Source organism: Puma concolor, chromosome A3 (genome assembly GCF_028749965.1).
Source record: "Puma concolor isolate L17-30 chromosome A3, mPumCon1.1.hap2, whole genome shotgun sequence".
Taxonomy (NCBI): Eukaryota; Metazoa; Chordata; class Mammalia; order Carnivora; family Felidae; genus Puma; species Puma concolor.
The window spans coordinates 126,336,058-126,344,859 of record NC_141669.1 but is presented as its reverse complement, the minus strand read 5'-3'; positions in this window follow the sequence as shown (position 1 = coordinate 126,344,859).

Below are 8,802 nucleotides of genomic sequence, written 5' to 3'. Positions count from 1 at the left end.
CTGAGCTGAAGTGGGACACTTAACCAACTGAGCCACCCAGGCACCTCTATATATTATTTTTGAAGTTTAATTTTTTTAAATTATGAAATAGCTTAGGCATAGGAAAAGTATGGATAAAAATGAAACAAACTCAGGTTTCCCCCACCTGATTAAGTAATTTAACATGACGGACACAATTTGAAGATCCCCTGTGCATTTCTCTATGACCCACCCCCTTCTCTTTCCCTAAAAGTAGCACCATTCTGAATTTGGTTTTATCAGACATGTGTGTTTTTATTCCTATGCCTTGAAATTCTTTTTAAAACTTCCATACCTATCAGTAAAAAACATACTGTTTTGTATATCTTTGTATATACTTTTTTGGTATATTTTGTTTTTGTTTTTTTTTTGTTTTTTTTTTTGTTTTGTTTTTTTTTTTTTTAATTTTTTTTTTTTTCAACGCTTATTTATTTTTGGGACAGAGAGAGACAGAGGATGAACGGGGGAGGGGCAGAGAGAGAGGGAGACACAGAATCGGAAACAGGCTCCAGGCTCTGAGCCATGAGCCCAGAGCCTGACGCGGGGCTCGAACCCACGGACCGCGAGATCGTGACCTGGCTGAAGTCGGACGCTTAACCGACTGCGCCACCCAGGCGCCCCATATTTTGTATATAAATAACGTTAAGTTTTGCAGTACTGCTCTTAGACCCGGGCAAGTCAGGTCTTGGGTCCAGAGCTTTATGGGGGTGTCCCTCTGGCTCTTCTGCATCTGTGCCCCTCTCCATGGGACAGGGGGGCCAAGGGAATGCACACATGTCACGCCTCTGAGCCTCTGTGACAGGACACTCAGGGTACACAGGACCCCAGGACTCCCAGTGAGATAGCCTCCAGGACTTTTTCCAGGATCCCTCCTCTTGAAGGTGGGCCATCTACCTGAATGTGCACCCTTAGACCAGAGGGGTGGCCAAGGGCCAAATGTTTGGGAAGGGGTGCGACGGGGGGCGCAAAAGGAGTGGAGCTTGGGCTGGAGTGCGCAACACACGGCAGGGTGGGGGGGCAGGGGGCGGTGAGGTGGGATGCAGATGGGGCGTGGGCCTGTGTTTATATTCTTGCCTTGGGCTCCCCACCCACCCTCCACAACCCCCCCTATACGCACACGTTAAAGTCACTACGTTTGACAACTTGCTTCTCCGCTCAACATTACATTTTTTAGCGTGATCGATTTCCATGCCTATACAGTATTTCTTTAAAGTCTTAAAAGTTTCAGATCCCTGGCCCATCACCCAGGGGATTCTGACGTGGGGGAGGGACCAGATGGGGCTGAAAGCTCCTGCATCCTCTGGAAGCTCTGTGTGATGCTGCTGGGCAGCCCGGTTTGGGAACCGTGGGAGATAAGCCCCTCTGGCCATGCCTCTGGCTTTGTACAGGCTAACATTGTCACTCTCTGCTGCCCCTCCATGGGGTCCCCAAGGTCTGCCTGGACGGGCCACTCACGGCTCACGCCACCAGGCCAGAGGCCTGGTTCCCGTATCTGGGACCAGACGGAGGCAGCGGGCGCCCCCTGCTGGGCACAAACGCGAGTTGAGCGGATGCGTCCCTCCAAGCCTCCGCTCCGCTGCTCTCGCCCAGGCTTTCTCCATCCTTTAATGTGCATTTGGGCCTACTCCACGTGGACGCAAGTAATTGCCATCTTCTTTGCCTCCTGCGTTTCTACGAAGATGGCAGTATCTGTGCACGGAACACAGATATTCTGATAGCTTCCTTTTATGGAGCCTTTATTAGGAATGAAGGAGTGCTGTGGCACAGGGTCTGCGGGCTCAGGTCCTGGTCCAGTCCTCTGATCACTGTGTGACCTACAGCAAGTCATTGAACCCCCGAATAGCTCAGGTCCCCATGAGCAAAATGGGGCAGTAATGTCACTGATCTCACAAGACTCCTTTGAGGATTGGAGTTTAAAGTGATGCCTGGCATGTGGCAAGGACCAGTCACTGTTAGATGCCAGACCCAGGCATCTGTTGATTACTCAAAGTGACAGAGAGCTTACTGGTGCCAGCTGCTGTTCCATGTTCTTTCTGTTGATTATATCATTTAATCATTACAACTCCATGACATGAGCATGCTTATATTCCTGTCCCGTTTCCAGAGGAGGAAACTGAGGCACAGAGGACGAAGCAACATGGTTAAAGACTCACAGCCTGTCACGGTGAACCATGATTTGAATCCAGGCAATTGTACTCCAGATCCCATGTTTTTGTTTTTTAATGTTTTTAGATGTTTGTTTATTTTTGAGACGGAGAGAGACAGAGCGCGAGCGGGGTAGGGACAGAGAGAGAGGGAGGCACAGAATCTGAAACAGGTTCCAGGCTCTGAGCTGTCAGCACAGAGTCCAATGTGGGGCTCGAACCCACAAACCACGAGATCGTGACCCGAGCCGAAGTCAGATGCTTAACTGACTGTGCCACCCAGGCGCCCCAAGAGCCCATACTTTTTATTTATTTATTTTTGAGAGAGAGAGAGACAGAGAGAATGAGCGGGAGACGGGCAGAGAGAGAGAGAATCCCAAGCAGGCTCCACACTGACAGCATGGAACTCAATGTGGGGCTTGAAATCACAAACCACGAGATCGTGACCTGAGCCAAAACCAAGAGTTGGATGCTTAACCCACTGAGCCACCCAGGCACCCCCAGAGCCCATACTTCTTTTTTTAAATTTTCTTTTAACATTTATTCATTTTTGAGAGACAGAGAGAGACAGAGTGTGAGTGGGGGAGGGGCAGAGAGAGCGGGAGACACAGAATGCAAAGCAGGATCCAGGCTCCGAGCTGTCAGCACAGAGCCCGACATGGGGCTCGAACCCATGGACCATGAGATCATGATCTGAGCTGAAGTAGGACGCTTAACCGACTGAGCCACCCAGGCGCCCCTAGCCCATACTTTTTTTTTTTTCTCCAGATAGTGAAGTTCCCTTCTTAAAAGGTGCCCGTATTTTATTTATGAAATTTATTGTCAAATTGGTCTCCCTACAACACCCAGTGCTCATCCCAAAAGGTGCCCTCCTCAATACCCATCACCGGCCCCTCCTCTCCCTCCCACCTTCCATCAACCCTCAGTTTGTTCTCAGTTTTTAAGAGTCTCTTATGCTTTTAGCCGATACTTTCAATCACCAGGTCCTCACGGTAATCTGGTGAGGCACGTACGATGACCATTATACCGCTGGGACCACTGAGGCTCAGAGAGGTGAAGTGACTTGCCTCAGATCAAACAACAAAATTAGTGCCCGGGCCGGGACTCGTCCCAGTTCTGTCTCTCTGAGTTGTCTCATGTAAGTCCACGACAAGCCAGAAGGCACGGTGGACCAGTGTGACAAGCGAGGATGCTGGACTGAGATGGTTGAGTGCCTTGCTCAAGGTCACAGAGCCAGTCAGTGGGGAGCTTTGTCTGTTGGTGGCGGGGCCCAAGGATGTTCTGTCTGGGGCCCAGCACCTCCCCGGCGCCCTGCTGCCGCCCCTGGCCATCTCTTGTCTGTATGATCCCAGCTCCAGTTCCCAGGCACCCGAGTTTAGCACCGCTTGCTTCTGGGCCAGCCTCAGCACAGCTGTCAAAATTGCGCACTCCAGCTGTCACTCAGCCTGAGCCTGGCCCCCGCATTGGGTGCTGGGGCTTCCTGTCTGGCTTAAGGCTCAGAATCCACTCTCCTGCCCTCCGGGAAGCAGCTGGGACCGTGGAAGGAGCAGGAATTTAGAACCAAACAGTCCCCAGTCCAGGGTTTAAATCTAGCCGTGCCCCTTCATTTCTGCACAACCTCGGGCGAGTTTTCTCATCTCCCTGGACTGCCATTTCGTCACCTCTAAAATGGGGGGCGGGGGGGGGAGGAAGATTGACACTTCGCAGGCTCCTGTGAGGCTGAAACACAACAAGGCATATACAGCATCTGGTACACCCTGCTCAATAAATGTTCGATCCCTCTGCTGGCCCTTTGCTCCGGACCCCTGTCTCCTGTTGTTCATGGCCCCTCTTGATAGGCCCAGTAGTCCCCACCTTCCCTTCCACGATGGTCACTTGACCTGTAGATGTCTGCAGGCCTGGGCTGAGCTGGCGTAGAACAGGCATCCTCTGTGGTGCTGGGGACTGAGGGGGAAGGCACACAAGCCCTGGCTCAGAAGCAGAATATCATCACGACATAGGCTCCGTCATTGGTCAATGGTCTAACAAAGACTGGTTGAGCACCTACTATGTGCCAGAAACTGTTCTTGGTAATGGGGCTCCAGGGGGAAACAAGAAAATCAAGATCCCTGTTTGCCATACAGCACTAAGAACTTACCTGTTCAGTGTTCAGCTGTTGGGTGGGGCCCCATACATGATGCTACGAGCCCATATTCACTGTGAGCCTGCACTGTTTTCCACACATTGTAACACTGTTTCATTTAATGCTCATAGATACCATGTGAAGTATTAAAACCATCCCCAATTTATAGGCGAGGCAGTGGAGATGTGGAGTTAAGTAACTTGAAGAGGTGGGGGCTGACTGTAGACAGTGTGATTCCAGGACCTGAGCTTAACTGGGTTGCCACACATTCTCTCTTTCATTCTTCAAAGTCTGTCTTGTTATTCCCATTTTACAGATGAGGAAACTACGACTCAGAGGGAACGAGGGCCGGCCAAGGTCACACAACATATAAATGTAGGTTCTGGAATACTTGCACCGTAGGTGCAGCCCGACTCCAGACCCCATGTTACCCCTGGCTCATTCAACAACCATTTTCTTCCCAGTAGAGAAAAAAAAAAATCAGACCTGGGTCTGGCCTTGGGAGGCCAAATCTGTCGAGGATGCTGGGAGATAACTGGCAGCTTTACACCGTGGTATATGTTATGACAGAGGCATGTAGAACGTGCTAGAGGAAGATACACTAGGGAGAGAGCAACTCTGCTGGGAAGGAGTCCCGGAAGGCTCCCTGGAGGAGGTAATGCTTAAGGTGAACGTGGGAAGATGAAGAGCCTTAGAAGGATCAGATGGAGTTGGGGGGAGGAGGACTGCCTGACGGCATACACACAATGTGGCTTCTTTATAGGTGTGGGACTATTTGGGCCACTTAATTTTTCTGTTTATCTCAAATCCATTCACTGCCCTTCTCCTGCTCCTCTTCTTTTTTTTTTTTTTATTTTTTTTAATTTTTTTTTTCCAACGTTTTTTATTTATTTTTGGGACAGAGAGAGACAGAGCATGAACGGGGGAGGGGCAGAGAGAGAGGGAGACACAGAATCGGAAACAGGCTCCAGGCTCCGAGCCATCAGCCCAGAGCCCGACACGGGGCTCGAACTCACGGACCGCGAGATCGTGACCTGGCTGAAGTCGGACGCTTAACCGACTGCGCCACCCAGGCGCCCCTCCTGCTCCTCTTCTTATAGCAGAGGCTGGTCCCTGCAAACCATGCCTCCTGGGCTCCTTTGCCAACTGGCTTCTGGCTGGGTTCAACCAAGGGAAGCCCTGGTGAGAGATGAGAGTAAAATGAAAGAAGTCAGGGCATTTCTCCCCGTCCGGGTCAGCCTTGGGAGGGCAGGGGATGGCTGCGGCAGCCAGGATGTCTCCTCCAGAGTTGCGGCTTCTGCTAGAAAGGCTACAAAGGCTCCTCTTTGTGGCCCCAGTCACTGGTAATGCCATCTCTTCCCTGCAGGGCTCCAGCCCTAGGGGAGGTCACAGTTTCCTGAGTGGTTGATAATCTCAAATTGGCCTCGGCTTCCCCAGGGGGTCGATCTTTCTGCTCACCCAGCAAACTTTGTAACTAACTCTCCATATTAGATGCCTCTTTAGAATCATCTGGCACAGATCTTATTTTCCTTGGGTAGACCTTTGATACTTTGTGTCTCTGTTTCGCAACCTATAAAAGGAGGGCTCATTGATTCATTCAACAAATAGGAATGTAGTGGCTTCCTCATGATGCAAAACTGTGCTAAGTATTGGGAATATCACAGGCAACAAGACACCTTAAAAGACATGAAAATCCAGGGGCTGCCTATCCTTCGTGTCTCTGTGATGATCAGATGAGATGTCCGCATAAATGTCACCTGCCGCCTGGTTTTCAGGAACTGCCGCCACAGGCAAACACTGTTTGCCTGCAGCCTGTTTTCTAAATCCAAGTGTTCTGGTCCCAAGGCCATACCCCACCTTTCCACCAATCCTAAAAGAGAAAAATTTAGGACAAATAAAAAGAAACCTTAATTTACACCATGGGAAGTCAACTTAAGGGACTCATTATCTCAAGTGGTGGTACAGTTTCAAGCTATAAATAGGTTTTTAAGAACAGGTTTAGCTAAATCCATAGATGGCGTGGCACCGAGACAGAAGGTAGAGATGGACCCTGGAGCACCCACCTGCTGAGTGCCTACTCTCAGCTCTGCTGCCCTCCTGGGGCATCTAGTACAGTGGAAGGAGCACTGGACTGGGAGTCAGGGAACCAGGGTTTGAATCCCAGCTCTGCTAACCATCAAGTACATGATCTTGAACTAGTCACTTCACTGCTCCTGCCCCACAGTTTCCTCATCTGTCACATGGGAATATTGAGAGTACCTAGGATCTCTGGTTGTTGGGATGATTACAGTTTAAAAATGACTATGGGGGCGCCTGGGTGGCGCAGTCGGTTAAGCGTCCGACTTCAGCCAGGTCACGATCTCGCGGTCCGTGAGTTCGAGCCCCGCGTCGGGCTCTGGGCTGATGGCTCAGAGCCTGGAGCCTGTTTCCGATTCTGTGTCTCCCTCTCTCTCTGCCCCTCCCCCGTTCATGCTCTGTCTCTCTCTGTCCCAAAAATAAATAAAAAACGTTGAAAAATATTAAAAAAAATAAATAAATAAAAATGACTATGAAGGGGCACCTGGGGGGCTCAGTCAGTTAAGCATCTGACTCTTGATTTCAGCAAAGGTCTCACGGTCCACGAGTTCAAGTCCCACGTCAGGCTCTGCGCTGACAGGAGCCTGTTTGGGATTCTCTCTCTCCCTCTGTCTCTCTGCCCCTCCCCCACTCTCTCTCAAAATAAATAAATAAAATTTTTAAAAATGTTGGGGCTGCTGGGTGACTCAGTCGGTTAAGCATCTGACTCTTGGTTTTGGCTCAGGTCATGATCTCATGGTTCATGAGTTCAAGCCCTGCATCAGGCTCTGGGTGGACAGCATGGAGCCTGCCTGGGATTCTCTCTCTCTCTCTCTCTCTCTCTCTCTGCCCCTCCTCCACTCTGTCTCTCAAAATAAACATAAAAAAAATTTTTTTTATGGGGCGCCTGGGTGGCTCAGTCGGTTGAGCATTCAACTTTGGCTCAGGTCATTATCTCTTGGTTTGAGTTTGAGCCCCATATCCAACTCTGTGCTGACAGCTCAGAGCCTAGAGCCTGCTTTGGATTCTGTGTGTGTGTCTATCTCTCTGCTCCTCTCCTGTTCGCACTCTCTCTGTCTCTCTCAAAAATAAACATTAAAAAAAAAATTTTTAGGGGCTCGTGGGTAGCTCAGTCAGTTGGGTGTCTGACTTCGGCTCAGGTCATGATCTCACGGCTGGTGGGTTCAAGCCCCGCATTGGGCCCTTGGCTGACAGCTCAGAGCCTGGAACCTGCTTCGGATTCTGTATCTCCCTCTCTCTCTCTCTCTCTCTGCCCCTTCCCCACTCGCACTCTGTCTTTTTTTTTTTTTAATTTTTTTAAACATTTATTTATTATTGAGAGACAGAGAGACACAGAGTGTGAGCAGGGGAGGGGTAGAGAGGGGGAGACACAGAATCCGAAGCAGGCTCCAGGCTCTGAGCTGTCAGCCCAGAGCCTGACGCGGGGCTTGAACTCACAAACTGCAAGATCATGACCTGAGCCAAAGTCGGTCACCCAAGCAACTGAGCCACCCAGGCACCTCTCTGTCTTTTAAAAATAAATAAATATTTGAAAAATTTTTGTTTTAAATAAAAAATGCATACGAAGCACCTACTGTATCATTCGGTATTTGGTAAGTGCTCAGTAAACATTTACTAGTATGATTAATCCTCCCCAATCCTATTAGAAATTCACTGTGTGATCTTGAGCAAGTCTCTTTCTCTGGGCTTCAGTTTCCTCACCTGTAAAATGGGAAAATAGTAACCACCCTAGCTCAGGAAAGAACAGTTAAAGTATCACCTATTACTACTATTACTACATGAGCAACCGTACAACAATCGAAAAGTGTGGAGTCTGGGGCCACATTGCCTGGTTTCCAATCCCAGCTCTACCCCCTACTTAGATTCCTTTACTGCTCTGTGCCTGTTTCCTCATACCTAAAATGGAGACAATGATGGCAACTACCTCACAGGGTGGTTGTGAGGATTAAATAAATTAATGCAGGTAAAGTGCTTAGAACAGTGACTGGCAACAGAGTATTTTAAGTGTTGCGATTACTAAGCATACAGCACTTGGCACCTCAAGTGCTTGGGGCTTTGAAATCAGATAGACCTGCATCTACATCCCACCCTCCTGGTGGTGTGACTTTGGACAAATCACCACCCTTCCCTGAACCTCAGCTTCCTCTTCTCTACAATGTAAGATGAGAACGACCCCTGCTTCCTTAAGGCACCATGATGCAGCAAAGTGCATGTGCAGCCTGGCACATGGTAGGTACTCATTCAAAGTGTTTCCCTCCTCTTTCCCTCTTGGTTCCTCTTAGCACTTCTCTCAATGCTGTGCTCTGTCCTTCTGACCCAGACCCACTTCGCTGCTTCTAAGAAATCCCATCGGGGCTAAGGCCACAACTACAAACTGCATGTTTTGGTGGGAAGAACCGTGGGTTGGCAGTCGGAAAACCAGGGTTGGCTTGCTTCTTTTTG